The sequence below is a fragment of the Anarhichas minor genome, unplaced genomic scaffold (genome assembly GCF_050575085.1).
Source record: "Anarhichas minor isolate MPS153535 unplaced genomic scaffold, ASM5057508v1 ptg000058l, whole genome shotgun sequence".
NCBI classification, from domain to species: domain Eukaryota; kingdom Metazoa; phylum Chordata; class Actinopteri; order Perciformes; family Anarhichadidae; genus Anarhichas; species Anarhichas minor.
In genome coordinates this window covers 4604736-4621068 of record NW_027466504.1, presented here as the reverse complement: position 1 = coordinate 4621068, position 16333 = coordinate 4604736, and the positions used below count along the sequence as shown (strand labels likewise).

General features: G+C 41.2%; 1 protein-coding gene and 1 pseudogene across 1 annotated transcript in view; one reads left to right on the top strand and one right to left on the bottom strand.

The window, feature by feature from the left end:
- LOC142932586 (uncharacterized) overlaps positions 1-16333 on the top strand; it is a 136391-nt gene that overhangs the window by 40334 nt on the left and 79724 nt on the right. The window lies entirely within an intron of this gene.
- Positions 886-6943, bottom strand: LOC142933102 (general transcription factor II-I repeat domain-containing protein 2A-like; annotated as a pseudogene).

Here is a 16333-nt window from a genome sequence, read left to right as displayed (position 1 = left end):
TCCTCTGTTGCTCTGCTTCCAGCCTGCAGCGCTGCTTCCAGTGCAGCTTGTTTTAAGGAGAGCTTTTATCCAATCAGATTTCACCTCGATGTCTCGAAAAGGTTAAAAGTTGCTTCATGTTAACAGAAGAATTGTTAGAATCTCATAGTTTGTTAAAAAAAAAAGGTTCAAATAGTTGTTAAATATTGTGTAAATATCAAATAATCTTATATTTCCTCTTTCTGAATTCCCTGAAAAGAAATGTTAGAATATTATTAATTTGAACAAACAACTATATAATCAATGACTAATAAATCATAAAGCTGTGAGCTGCAGCAGCTTAACAGAAGTTAGAGAACAGGAGAGTCAGAAGGTGTTAATAGATCTCGGTCTGTTCACATCCACACAGTCCTGACAAGAGCTCTAATTAGGCCACAAGTGGAAGCAGCTGTGTGGGTGAACCAGGCTTCACTAAAGAAAACCAAAGGCTCAGATATTATCAACATATTACCAGTCGAACAAGTTCAGAATACAGAAACAAAAGGTTAAAGGGCTTTTTAAACCTCATCACACCTCAATGTAAGTGTCACAGAAACGTTGGAGAGAAAAGTAGTCCCAAATCAGACACTTTTCTCTCTTTTATTATTCAAATAAAGAAAATGTGTCCACATTGTGATCCACTTTTCAGCTGCTCAGTATGATGTATTGAGTCACCGTATATTGTTACATCCCCAGTGAAATATGTTCCATATACTGTCGTTGTTGACTGTCACAACAGGCCGAACGTTGTAGGATAAACTGGATATCTTAGAGAAATAGAGCAAAGAGGAAATCCTGCTTAAGTCATTTATTGTATTAATGACATTTCAATCAGTCAACAAAGGTCACCTTCCCTTGTTTCCCTCATTATTTGGAGAAGATACGCTCCTTCAGGACGTCGTAGCAGACCTCCACCACCTGAGGGCGCAGCAGAACAAGACGTGTTAGGGAAGACAACTGTAGTCCTGACTCTCCTCTTTCTGATGTACATGTACAGTGCCTTGCATAAGTATTCACCCCCCTTGGATGTTTCATCCTTTTGTTGCTTTTATACATGAAGCAGCTAGCAGAAGTTAGTAGTAGTAAGAGTTCAAGTTGAAAGATATGTAAGAAGTTATGACATTGACATGACATTTTCAGCGTTTTGCTTGGTGTAGATTATTTTATTTACCGAGCTTTGTTTTTTTAACACTCAATGGCTGAAGGAGGAGGAGACACGGATTTCTTGAGAAGGACATTTCAAGAAAAGCTGGAGATCAGCCCTAACCCAGCCAGGAAAAGGATTTGTGCGCCACTTTCAGTCCAGCAACTACGAACGGTATTTCTGGCTGACAGCGTCGGAGAAGCGTTGCACATTTTATGACTATGAATGCGTTTTATTTGCGACTGAGCGTCTTGGTGTTTGGAGCTACGCTGGATTTGCTCACCTGAGGTGGCTAACCAAGGCAGCAACACGACACCATAGCACGGCAGGACACTTACAAGCTACGGTGCTTTTGAAAACCTTTTCAACCCGAGTGCATCTACAACTCAACGAACACGTTCGCAAGACGACCTCTGGCTAGAACTGTACCGCACTGATGTTCTGTACAACCGCGGTATTAAACTCTTTGTAATCAAAGAAAGGAGGATGGACTTTGTATTTAAATAGTTAACAGCAGCTTTGATAAGTGAACTGCTTTTGTTGTTTTACATCTGCAGTAGCGTTACTACTGTGTTAATTTGTCTATGGTGTCATTTTTATGATATGGTTAATATTGTTCCCTCTGATGTGAATACTTTTTGAATGGCCCGTGCTCTTCAGTGTGCGGTGGAATATACGTGTTTTAGCGCCGCAGGTTTGCTGGATTGATTTGTTGCTTTGTTGTCATATTATATATGTGACTGGTTCTTGTGAGTTTGTTCTTGTCATTGTGTTAATTACATTGATTTTGACTATAACCATCCCGTCATGCGCGTATTCATGTTTCTGCAATCTGCAGCTAGTGTATTTGTGTTGAGTTTCATGTAACATTTTATTTCACTTGTCAAATGTTGCAGTGTTATGTGAATATGCTTTGCACTCAAGGTACTGTTATCAGTGTAATGCACAATATGAGCTGTTTCAATGGCTGTTCGTGTATATTTAGTTTATCTGATTTTAAATGCATGTTAGAAATGATTAAACCTGTTTTCATTAAGTTGAAACCAGATGTTTTATAAAATAATTGTAATATAACATCTGAGAATAATATTTGAGGAATAAACTCAAATGTTTTGAGGTCTGGAGCTGTATGATATATTCACACAACACATTATCTTTGTTTACCTAAACTCATCAAACCAACTTGTTTCGAGAAGTTGTAAGCACACTTCCCAGCATGCATTGTGTGGGGGTTAAAAATCTCCACAGAACCTCGTTCACACGAATTGGGGAAAGTTATGATGAGAGTTTTTTATGGATCTTTTTCTACAAGTGTCTCAGATGAGTCACATGGCCCTCTCTATGATTAGAATTAAAACAGTAAAAACCATTACCCACTGATCCAGGTGTGGATGTGCTGGATTAAATAGCTATGGTTCATTATATTGTAATACCAATTGCTTACATAAAATAATTGTCACTGAAATCTGAACATAACTGTTAAATGAGTCTCAAAACTCACCTGAAATTCACAAAAGAATGATTAACTGACAGAATATTTGATATATTCGTAGAAGTTAGAACGAAATCTAGAACTTCTTAAACAGATTTCAAACAATGTTAGTTTACTAAAATACCTCGTTGTGTTCACCTTGAAAACTAATATTTCTCTTACAGTTTGTGACATTTGGTTTCACTGTTGATATTTAGAGCTGCCTTTAAGAAATGTAGGATTATCTATGAGAGGTGAAAAGTGTCAAAATACCATAAATTGTAAAAACAGAAAGCAGAAAAAAAGAAATCAATTCAAATGATATATAAACTATATTATTATTATTACCATTTCTTCTATCTGAATACTCTGACAAGACAAAATAAAATATTACTAATCTGAACTTGTTTGTGAGTGTTAATAAACAGTGTCGGGCATTTTGAAACATAACATAATGGGTGTTATTTTTTCCACAATAAAAAGAGAGTTAATAAATCATTAAGATGTGAATCGTACCACCTTAACAGAAGTAACACACCAGGAGAGTCAGAAGGTGTAAAGAGAGCTCAGTCAGTACACATCTACAAAGTCCTGACAAGAGGCCTAATTAGACAACAAATGAAAGTAGCTGTGTGGTTGAACCAGACTTCACTAAATAAACCAAATAAATAAATAAATAGTAACAATATTAAAATACCCTATTCATAAGCTATTCACAACCTACTAGAACATAAAGAGTCGATTCGCTTCATTATAAACAAAAAGTACGATAGGAGCCAGAAAAAAAAGGGCTGTAATGCAAGGCTACTAGAAATGTTCTTGATACAATAAGAGACAAGTTCTGGCCAATGAAATTACATAGCAATGCTTGATTCCAAAGCACGTTCACTTATTTCAAGAATTTTCGAGCAAAACATGTCAAAACAAGAGAGATTAAGGCCCCCAACACTACTTTGGCTCCCTGTCAGAGCTCGCATCCAGTGTAAGACTCTGGTGCAGCCTACAGGGCAGTGAAAGGAACAGCTCCTTCCTATCTCCAGGCCATGGTCAAGCCCTACACCCCCGCCCGACCACTTCGCTCTGCTGCCTCGGGGCGATTGGTTGCCCCGTCGCTCAGAGGTCCCTGCGGCCGATCGACCCGGTCACGGCTGTTTTCTGTCCTGGCCCCTCAGTGGTGGAATGAACTCCCCACTGACGTCAGGACAGCAGAGTCGCTGCCCATCTTTCGGCGCAGGCTGAAAACTCACCTCTTCAAGAAGTACTACCCTGAGCCTTCTACTCAGCACTTATTGTATTATACCGACCGTCTCCTCACCTGCAGCTCATTCTCTCATTAGTCCCTCAGTATTGTTACAAGTCTACTTTCACTCTGTCCTTGCCATATTGTCTTGTATGTTTCTGTCAAACTCTCCAGTGTTTCCTAGTCCGTGTTATCTGATCTGCCTGTTCTGACTCTGCTTGTCTGCTTCTTGGACTTTGGATTTTCTACCTGAACCTTTTCAGATTTGGTATCCTGAGTGACTGATCTCCCTGTTTTGATCTCACCCGACCTGATAAGTAAACTGAACTTTCCTTCCAACTGTCTCATTGTGAGGCTTTTTGATTCAAGTCTGCCTGAACCAGTGAAAGTTACACAAAACAACAACACAGAGACTCAAAACAACTGTATAAGAGACTGAAAGTGACTACAAAGAGATAAAAGCTACAAAAGGAGGCTAAACTAAAGTCGTTGTGTCTTGCTCCTATGAAGGAGAGGTGGTGAGGTATTTTAGGTGCCGATTGTCTCATAATCCAACAATGATTATATTTACTGTTCAACCAAGTTTGGTACTAAAAAAAGATCTATGACCCTTAGCTTTTGAGGTCAACAGTGGTCTGACCTCGGCCTTGATCAAGTGATCTTTTCTAAAAGCTGCAGTCATTCTGGGGTCCTATAGTATCAGAGTTCCTCATATTATTAAGGAAGTTTGTTTTGTTCACTCTGCCTGCTTCTGAAATAAAATAAACACCGTATAACAATATGAGACTCCAGTGAAGTGAAACCAAAATACCTTTCTATCTCAAACATTTGTGTTTCATTTTGATTATGTTATTTATAAAATATATATTTACTGATATTTTGTGAACTTTGAAGCTTAAGATTTCGATTCAGGAAAATTTAACCTGAAATTAACACTGAAACCCAATTTGTGACAAATATCTTTTAAAATAATATGTTGTGTATTTGTGATTACTATTATTTATATATATATATATATGTATATATTATAATATTAGACCCGTCCTTCTAATTTGGCCTTTAGTTATAGTTAACTTAATGGCATCCTTGTTCATGTTTTGTTGTAAAGCACCCTGCAGGGCGGGACCATCAAGAAGCCAGGGTGGGAGGCACATGGCTGGACTCCTCCCATCACATCAACCTGCTGCAGCTTGTTGCTGTCGAGAAGGTTCTGAACCATTTCGCTCCACAAATGAGGGAGAAGCACGTCATGTTGAGGTCGGACAACACCACTGTGGAGGTGAACCTCAACAGAGACGAGGTTGTCAGATCCCCGGCCCTTCACAGGGCAGCAGTGTCTGTTCTGATGTGGACAGATCATCACCTTTACTCTCTTATTCACTAATAGAGAAAACACCCAATGTCCCCCGTTGGGAGTGGACACTTCAACAGGATTCAAAGCAGGACCTGTCCATGTTACTGGTAGCTCTGGAGAGTCCGGGCACCAGGTGGTTCCTGCACCTTGCATCACGAGCGGTTACCAGACCTGCCCATGGCTCTGCATCAAGCAGAGGGCTCCATCCTCTCATGCCCGATTCTGGGGCAACACCTCATGGTCTGGAGGTTTCAGGGATGATATTGAGCGACCTGGGTCTACCACCCCCTATTGTCTAGACCAGGGGTGGGCAATTATTTTTCCCAAGGGGCCACATGAGAAACAGGGACTGTTGTGGAGGGCCGGACCAATAGACTGAACTCAATCCTGCTCAATATTATTCCACCTCTTTATAACAAGCAGTACATTGTATGGTTTTGATGAGCTGTGAGTGGTAAGAGTAAATGTTGTGATCAGTGGTGGAATGTAACTAAGTATATTTGCTTAAGTACTATACTTATGTACAAATTCAAGGTACTTTACTTGAGTATTTCTATTTTATTCAACTTTGTACTTCCACTCCACTACATCTCAGAGGGAAATATTGTACTTTTTACTCCACTACATTTGTCTGCCAGCTTTAGTTACTAGTTACTTTGCACATTATAATTTGTCAAACCTTTCCTAACTACCCAAACTGAACAACAGAGTATAAAGGAGTTAAAATGAGCTCCACCTTAAACATCTGCAGCAGGATTAATCCAAACCACATATACATTTGTAATATCCATATATAATAGTAGAACACTGACGGGGATCATGTTTTTGCAAAGTTTTGGGAGCATTATCCACACTGCACGTGAAGGGAGAAGAAATCATGTGCATTTCACTCTCAACTGTTTTGAAGTCTTGAAAACTCACCATGCAGTGGCCCTAACATGGATGATACCTGTGGAGATGTTCAACTGATGGTGTGGCTTCTTTCAGGGTGTGCAGGTGGGTGAGAGTGTTACCTGCATCTGGCTTGAAAGAAACTGCAACTTTGTCATGAAAGCCTTCACCAGGCTGTACATGTGATGTGCAAAGAGGCCCTTGCCTTGCAGTCTGGTATTCAGATCATTCATTAGTGCAGTCACATCAACAGCAAATGCAAAATCTCTCATCCAGTTTACATCAGAGAGCTCTGGGATGTCCTCGCCTTTCTTCTCACAAAACTCTTGAATCTCTGCTCTCAGGTCCCGAACTCTTAACTCTTTGAAGCACTTTGCCCAGGCTGAGCCACCTGCCAGCTGTGTGTTAGCCTATGTCACTGTGTTCAGTCTCATGCTCCTCCAAGAGTGCAACAAACTGTCTGTGATTCAATGCTCTTGCCCTGATGACGTTAACTATTTTAGTTACAACATCAATAACATGGTTAAGTTTGAGCACATTCTGATGTTTAATGCAATGCAAAAATACACATTTCAGTTCTGGGTTTATTTCAGTCACTTTATCTTGCATCCGCTTTAAAAGTCCGACATTTCTCCCCGTCAGATTTGGACAACCATCAGTTGTGACACGTGCCAGTTTGTCCCATTTCAGTCCCAGCTTGTGGAAGCATGCATCTACCTCCGTGAACAAATCACTCCCCGTCGTCGTCCCTTTCATTGACTGCATTGCTGCCAGCTCCTCTGTAATCTCGTACAAAGGTGAGTAACTGGGCTGTGTCGCGGACATCGCAGCTCTCGTCCAGAGCCAAGGCGAACAATTCGAAATGATCTGCTTTTTTTTGCAGCTGAAGCTCCAGATTTCCCGCGATGCCCTCGATCCTCCTCGTTACGGTGCACTTGGAGTCCATTTTGTGGGATATCACAAAGCTGGTCTTGGCGGCTGCATCCCTGATGTGTGAAGCTGGATGTGTAAAAAGGCCTTGTTGCTTTTGCAGCTTAGCTAGCAAAGCCTCAGACGTCCGTTCCCGCTCTGCATCCGTCAATCTTTCGTATTTCTCCGCGTGTTTCCTCTCGTAATGACGATTCAAATTGTAATCCTTCAACACTGCAACTTGTTCTCCACAAACTAAGCACACGGCTTTACCTTTGACTTCAGTAAAGAAACACTTTAAAGTCCATGTTTTGTTAAAAACTCTACACTCTGTGTCAGTCTTTCTTTTTTTAACACAGGCTGACATTTTTGAGGGCTAACAGCTAACTCACATCTCCCGTAAACTCAGTTCGCCAACACATTGCAGTGACGCTGCTGCTCACACACATTCACTAACGTACTTAAATTGAGAAGAAAAAAAACAACAAAAGTCGCCTTCAAAATAAAAGCAATGCAGCTCTATTCTGTGCATGATGTACACTTATTTACGTTTTATTCCTAATTTCCCAATGACCTCCCGCGGGCCGGACGGCAACAGCCCGCGGGCCGGATGTGGCCCGCGGGCCTTACAATGCCCAGGTCTGGTCTAGACGTATCACAATGCACATAACCCCCCCTGTAAGAGGCTTACTTGACTTGTTTGTGGTTGACTGATGCAAGATCAAGGGCCTCGCTCCACCTTCCTGCTCCCTTGAGGATATCTTGTCTTTCCTGCAGGTTGTTGTTGACAGTGGTCGTGCTGTATCCACCTTGGGGGTGTTTGCTGCAGGAATTACAGTTTGTGTTCTACATTCGGTCAAATTTTGCAGCATGCAAGCCAGCATGCTTTCCTGGCTATTCTGACCCACAATCCTTTGCACAGTAGATATTTGAGCAAGAGGGTCAAAGTTCAAGGTGCCATGTTATAAGGAAGCAGTTGAATGCAGACTGCATGCATCAGTATGTACTTTGTAAGGAAGCTGCAGTATGTCCTAAAAGTAAAAAGTAAATGATTTAGAACGCAGCTTCAGACTGATACGTGGGTAAGTTGTCCCGCCCCAACAGGTTCAACCAGATCCACGAAGTGGAGTGAAGAATAAAAACACTCTCAGGTCAGACTCTGTTGTCTTAGTGAATGTATTTATTCAAGATAAACTCGACACAACATTTGCTGCAAAGGTTTCTGCTTGATCATCAGTTCTCTACTAGTCTACATACAAGAAGACAAGGTGACAAAGAGGGGCGTGCATGGATCCTCTAAACTATCTGGTCTAAACAACAGAATCCAGTCTGATGTCAAAGCAACTCTTTACAAGTTGAAATTATTTTTTCACAGATGCTGAGTTTGATCCTGAAAGACTCTTGTTTGAGCTGTGAGGAGGTTTCTGTTCACAATGACATTTGATCCTGTGAACGCAGCTCAGACTGAGACTCAGTCCAACCAGTCAGACTGCATACTGTGATGGTGACGTGAGGACACACACTCTCTCTGATGAAGGATAACAAGCTGCGTCACTTCACTTCGTCTGATGGAAGTTGAAGTTGAAGTGAAGCACGGAGCTCCTTTTCTACACAGACCTGCTGAGGACAGAAGAGAGCTGCACACTGATGAAGTTCATGCTAAAAGTTCAGTAAGTGGAGCTGTGATTGGTTGAAATGACGTGGTTGATTGTTTTGAACGTGTGATTGTTTAAAGCTGCTTTCAAACACAAAGCTGGGACACAAGATGGCCGCCTGTGTGAGCAAACAGAGATAAGCTGCTGTTAGTTTGAGTGTTGAAGTGTTGCTTTGAATGATGACACTGTGATGAAGAAGATGAGTTCAGTCTGATCTGGGGTCTGTCAGGACTGTTACTGATGTGGAGCACTAGGACCCAGCAGGGACCAGAGAGCTCACCTGGGCCTTTGATCCTGCACTGAAACACACCTGAGAGACTCTCTGTTTGCTCTCACCTGCTGCTTTCAATCAGTCCACAAAGCTTCATGTTCATTTCTTCATCTGCTTTTCAACACATTTACTCCATTTTTGAAAGTGTTTGAATGTGTTTGTGTTTTCTTTCCTGTTCAGTTTTTCTCTCATTGATCACCAGGTTGTAGTCGACCTTTGACTAACTGATCAAATGGTGAAGTGAACAATCCATCAAATGAAAGCTTCCACATGTTCCCACAGTGCCCACAGTGTTTTCTATGAGGACACTTACATGTCATTTTACTGTTCTGTGTTTTACTGACTTCTGGACTCTGAAGCTAGATCATGAGGAGAAACAGCTCAGCTCCATTTGTTGGAGGTTGATGAACAATATTTAACTTGTAAAACACTGTAAATTTATAGGATGAGCATTTAAAATGACGTCTTTTGTCATGTTGATAAAACATTAAGTTAGTTTTATCTCCAGAAATCTAAACATTAACAGACAGATGGACATAACCAAAACATTTGGTTACAACATAACCAAAGTTCAATTAGTTCAATTCTATTAGCAGTATTCTCTTATACCTTTAACATATTTTCTCATATCTACTTACTGGCTGTACAATTACAGAGTAGGTATCCATAGCTAATATCTGTATTTAATGGTATTTTATTGCAGTAGAATATATTTATATTTTACTGTAATTTAATGGGAACTTCTGCTGCCAGACTTTTTACCATTTTATGAAGATTTGTTTTTTAACGTGTGCACATTAATCAGCAGGTTGTAGTCGACCTTTTCTTAACTCAACTGTCTGAGACACTTTTTCTATTTAACTTTTCTCTTCAGACTTTTCTGAGTTAAAGAGGAGCTGAGCAGCAGAGAGAGAATGTTTCCTCGTGTGCTTTGAGTTTTCACTGTAAAAACAACTGAAGTCAGAATTAACAAAAGGTTTGTTCACTTCAGTCTTTAGTGTGAGCAACAAGAAGCCAAAGGGATTCAGCTGACACTGATAGGAAACAGAGAGAAGCAGCTGATACAGGAGAGATGATGTAAAGGACACGTGTCAAACTCAAGGCCCGCGGGCCGAATACGGCCCGCCACGTCATTTAATGTGGCCCGCGAATCCACCAGCAAAAATTATTATTTTTTTTTTTTTTCATTTTGGAAAAGAAATTAAAAGTTAGACTTGAAAATAAAAGTATCCCCATGGTCGAAATTATGAGATAGAACGTTGAAATTATGAGATAGCATGTAAAACTATCACAACAGGTGGACAGGAGAGGGAACAGCCCGTAAAGAGGTTTTCCAACAAGTGACTGAGTTGAAAAAGATCGACAAATAATCCCAAAATGTCCACGAAGAGAAAAATTGATGCAGAGGGAAGAAAATGTAATTTAAGATGGGAAAGCGAATACATGTTTGTTCTTCAAGGAGAAAAACTGGTCTGTCTTCTGTGTTATGAGGCAGCGTCGGTGATGAAGGAATATAATTTACGTCGGCATTTTGACACCAAACACGGAGCTAAATTTAGCCTCCAAGAAAAACATCAAATTTTCCAAGAATTAAAAGGCAGACTGCAATCACAGCAGAATATATTTACAGAAGCTACAGCCCAGTGCTGCTAAAGGTATGTGAGCAGGTGAGCTCCGACCAGATACAGACTTTTACAAATGTCAGTTTGTGAAGAAACACCATCGCAGACCGAGTTCAGGAACTAGCAGCAATCTAACAACACAGCTAGCTAAGAGACGAGCAGGTACTCGTCTTCTTCATTAGCTGTTGATGAAAGCACAGACAACATGGACACAGCTCATCTATCAGTGTTTATAATGCCGTGTTCACACCAAACGCGGCGCGATTTTGACGCGCGTCTAGATTACATACAAAGTCTATAGACTGGCGCCGCGCAAATCTGCGATGGCGCATCGCGATGGACGCGAATTTGCGGCGCGATGGACGCGATTGATGTGATTGACGAGTTGTGAGTTGAAATTTTTCAACTTCTGCGAAATATTCGTGTGACGCTGTGGCGCGATAGCCTATCAGTGTTGAGTTGCTTCCCCCGTCATCACTGACTTCCTGCCGTTGTTGAATCAGGAAATAAATACTGTAGCCGTTAGTGATGGGAATTCCGGCTCTTTTTAGAGAACCGGCTCTTTTGGCTCGGCTCACTAAAAAGAGCCGGCTCTTTCGGCTCCCAAATGTCTCTTCAGATTTTTTGGTGCTTAAATTAATTTATTACCAACAATAATGTAAAATGATGCGCAATATCAATTACTAATGTAAAAAAAACATGCACTATATCAAATGTTTATTATATAAATACACTTTTATTTATACACTCTACAGAGTGATAAAAAAAATAAATTAGAAAGTGCAAAAACAAACGTTTAACTATTTACAAATTAACTTAACTAACTTTTAACTATTTTAAACTTTTAGCTTTTTAATACTTAACAAATTTAAAGTGAAACAACATACATCCCAGGCCTCTGTCATACAGGCCTGGGATGATTCCTTGGGAGAGTGTTTTCCTACTTGGAATTGCATACATTGGATTGAGTGCATGAATAAACCTTCTGAGTCCTTTGTCATCCACAACTGAAAATGGTTGGAAATCACATGCAATCATTTTGGCCAGTTCTTCATCAATTGTCTTCTGTCTTGCTGCGGTCATAGACTTTTGCAAAAATTGGCTCACTGGGTTGTACTTTTGGTTGTGGTGGTGTACTGGACGATGCTGTAGACACTGCATCGACTTGCAGTAGACACTGCAGTTGCAGCAACAGTTGCAGTAGACATACTGGCACCTTCATTAATATCAGGTTCACTTGCTTGTCTTTTTTCTTCCAATTGCACTGATGGATGAACAGTTCTCATGTGGCTGTGCAGGTTGTTTGTGGAGCCAGCTCGATATGAGATTTTAGTCTTGCAGACTCTACATTCTGCCTTAGTTTGGTCAATGTCATTGAAATGTGTCCAGATTTTGCTGCGTTTCCTGTTGACACTTTTTTTTTTTTTACCTTTCCAGTCCGTTGCTCTCTTTCTCTCTCGTGACTCGTCTCCCTCCCTCCTGTTCGTGTGCTTGCTGTGTGCTTGCTGTGTGTGTAACTCCCGCCCCTCCCCCCTCTGCTCAGCGCAGGTACAGAGACGACACCACACATATTGACCAATCAAATGCGGCTTGAGAGAGAGAGAGAGAGAGAGAGAGAGAGAAACAAACAAAAAACAAAGCGGCTCCCAATCAGGAGCCGGCTCCCGTCGTTCACGTCAAAGAGCCGGCTCTCAGAGCCGTTTCGTTCGCGACCGACACATCACTAGTAGCCGTCTGTGTTCACCCAGAGCTCTACGATCCCTAATGTTAGGGTTAGAACAAAGGATGAAGGAGCCTGCAGGCCGCAGGTACTCTTCTGCTGCGAGCTTCTTACTGCACACGCGCATCAGAAGAATGAGCTGGACCCGGCCAAAATTAAAACAATATTTAATGTACTACACAAAGTTCACTTACAAACTGAATTAACTATCAATAGTAATGTTCTCGAGAGCAGAGACCACATACACGCATCTCCTCACAGTCCGGCGCGGCCAGTTAGCTGAAAATGAGAGCTGCAGTGATCTGAGGTAAACTCCCTAAAACATTGTCTTTTATATCCCCTGAGAGTCGGAAAGTGTCCGAACTGTCATAAAACGTGTGAATGACCCTCCGTGGCGATTAGTGATTGGCTTCATTTGAATTCTGCCCCCTCCCATTATCGATCCCTTAGCAAAACATCTTGGCTCTTCTCAAAACATCTTGAACTCCTCCTCTCTGTCCTGCTGGTCAGCTTGGCATTTGACCGTCCCACTGGCCCCATCCTCCATCGATGAGGTCGCCTCCATTTGCTGCTGCATGTCTGACACCTCACTCAGAATCCCTATCTGACCCTCAAGACTATTCTTAGTGTTTTAATACCTACAGTGACTATACTTCTATGATTTAATACATTCAATGTGTTGATATACTGTAACATATAATATCCTCTATAAGTAAGACTATTGTAAACCTATAATACATTCCATATGGAAACATATTGTGACTAACATATTTATTATTGTGACACTTCTACTCACCACTAGGGGTGTTATTAAATCCTACTAATAATGCGTTTAATACTGAAATGCTCCACACTCATATCAATGGAGACCGGACCAAACTATGTGTATAAATGTGTGTGTAAACCATATGGTACAAACAATGAATAGACGCTGCCGTATTTACGTCTACATGACGTTAGTCTGAGCTGCTACAATGTTAGCTTAGCCTAGCACCGCTCCATCCGCTCCATTGAGAAGACAAGTAGCCTACAAATCGGCATCATTACGTAGTTGTTTCGGAGTCCCTTTTTGTCGGTTTATTGCCGTTAAATCACAGCCAAATCAGTTTATTTTGTGTTCATACAGCTGTAGTAAACAGCGACGTGTGGCTTGCACAATGTGGCTTGTGGCAGTGTGGCTTGCACAGTGAATACAGCTCGATAAAATCCACAGAGCTCCTCTGGACAATGTTATGGACCCAGACATGACGGCGTTTAGTTTCCCTGGATATCTGTGACTTCCACAACACATACTAAGCAGAAATATAGGTTATGTTTTTCATGGTTAATGGCGGACAGTTGAACGGGTTTCAGGGCGATAAGCCCCGCCCCCTCTCCGGCGCGATTGCCGCGTTTGGTGTGAACACGTCCGCGGCGAGACCGGCGGCGTGCAGAGAGGTGACAAAAATAGCTTTGAACGAAGTTAATGTCATAACTTGTGTTTGATGATATTTGTCTTTATTTTCTTTAATAGTTTGTTCTTTGATAGAGTAATGTGGGTTTCTTAACCCTAAATTAAAATGATTTAAGTTATAATAACAGAAATGTGTTTAAATATAATTTTTCATTTATATAACTGCATGTACAATATTTTAACACTTGAATAAACAATAATCAAATGCCGAGACAGTTATTTACCAATATGTTAGGAGTAGTTACAGTTATACAGTCTTACAGTTACAATCGGCCCTTTGAGGGTGACCGTGAGACTGATGTGGCCCGGAGTGAAAATGAGTTTGACACCCCTGATGTAAAGGATGAATGAGTGCTGATGTGCTGATCAATGATTGGACTGATGCTTTCAGCTCTGCTCTCACTGGTTCCTCTACACATGAAGGTACAAAGTGACGTGAATTCAGCAGCAGCTAACAAGGTCATATGAGTGATTTTGGATTATTGGACTAGCTGCTTCATGCTCTGACTGGATGTAGTAGACGTGGAAACAGAGGAACATTTCAAACGTTGAAGAGCTTTTCAAAGTCAGTCAAAGAAAGTGAAAAGTGACGTCATCCCCAAAGAACATGAAGTGTCTTCCTCTCTTCAAACAAGCCAACAGACTAAAGAACATTGTGAACGTCATTTCTTAGAGATGACTCTGCAGCTCAAAGTGACAACAACATGGAAACTGTCCCATGAGTGTATTTAGTATTGAGGTGAATGAGCTGTGTGTGTTTGTCATGATGAAGAGAAATAATGTTGTTGTGTTTGTGTGAAGGTGTGGACTCTGCTATGAATCAGTGTGAGGACAGAGAGGAGGGAGTCCCTCCCTCTAAAACCAGCCAGACCAAAGCTCAGAGGTGAGATGACCATCTCTAACTGTTCACACATAGTGTTCACTTTTTACTGACACCGTCACAGAGGAGTTCACTCAGTTCATTATGTTTTATCACTGAGGTCAAAGTTACTGATGGTGTTGTACCAGACTTCTTTATATTCAGAGGGGTTCCTAATATTCTGACCATCAAACACAGCTCTCAGTATCATGTAGTCCAGTACAACACCACCTTTAACTGAGTCAGTAGAGTGTAGTCCATTACAACACCACCTTTAACTGTTACTTCAGTAATACACATAGAACTGATTTAACACACTTCTGACACAAAAACTGAACATTATCATCTTTGTAAAGGTAGAATTTAGTGCAGCACTGTTTTATTGAATTGTTTTAGACTTCACAGATGTACCTAATAAAGTGGACACATGACATGTTTTTCTTCATTAAGGACAAGGACACAGTTTCCTCAACTTGTATCAATACTGTTTTTGTTTCAGGGTCCAGCAGCAGAGACCAGACTGTCCCGAGGCCAGCTGTCTGTCCTTCAAGAGCAACCAGTCAAAGCAACATTTAATTGACTTTAAAGGACAACCTCCATGTGCTGATCAGATGTAAGCTGTAACTGACAGTAAGAGTCGGGTTATGCTAAAAAATAAATCTAAATTGTTTCTATTTCTTGTAAAAAGCCATCCGTCTTAGAGAGCTGTGAGACAAGTTCAAACTCTGCCTACTTTCTCACCTAAAATCAGCTGACCAATCACTGAGTGAGGTGGGTGTGATGATTCATGTTTGAACTGTTGTTAACTCAGAGAAACTTTACTGGTTTAGTGTCATTTTTTCATACTGGGAGCTGCCCAGTACGACCAGTCTGACACTGAGACACTCCACTGGAGCAGCTGGAGGTTCTGGGTGCCTTGCTCCAGGGCACTTCAGCAGTGTACAGTGAGGGAGGGAGAGCTACATGGAGGGCTTGGTGAGAGCTGTTGGGACTAAACCAAACTGACTGGTGAAGAAAACAGTGAGCTGAAAGACTGAGCTGTTGATTCTCAGTGGGATCAGCAGGACTAGTAAACCTTTACCACTACAGGGACTCATCTGATCCACATCCAGATATCACTTCATGGACCTTTACCTTGTGTTTGTCTCTGTGTGGACAAACACAATGTGAGCTGATTCTTCATGATTGAATGATGATGATGATGTAATGTCAGTGTTTCTATCAGTTCACAGCAGCAGAGAGAAAAGTTTCCTGTACCCAGCTGTGTGTCCATGAAGAGTGATCGGTCTAAAGGTCGTCTGATTGACTTCAAAGATGGACGCCATTCTTATGACCCAGAGTAAGTTCTTAAAACCAATGAAACCAATGATGAACTGTTCTGATTCTCGGTTATGAAACACAGAATTGGTCGTGCATTGTTTACAGTGTTGTTTTCATGATGATCAATCATGACGTAACTCAATATATTTAACTAACCGGTCTGTATGTGTTTGTGTGTAAGTCATTAACTGTAAACAGTTTCTGGTGCAAACACAATGTGAGCTAATTCCTCCACAGAGTCGACCAGGAGAGGTCATATTTTCAGATAGCTGCAGATGTCTGGAGACAGAGGAATGGGACTAGCTGCAAATGTCTTTAGAAAAGCTTCAGTGCTCTGGGGACTAGCTGAAGTAGTCTGGGAAATAGCTCCAGAGTTTTGGTTTCGAGGTATGAGGAGTAGTTTCAG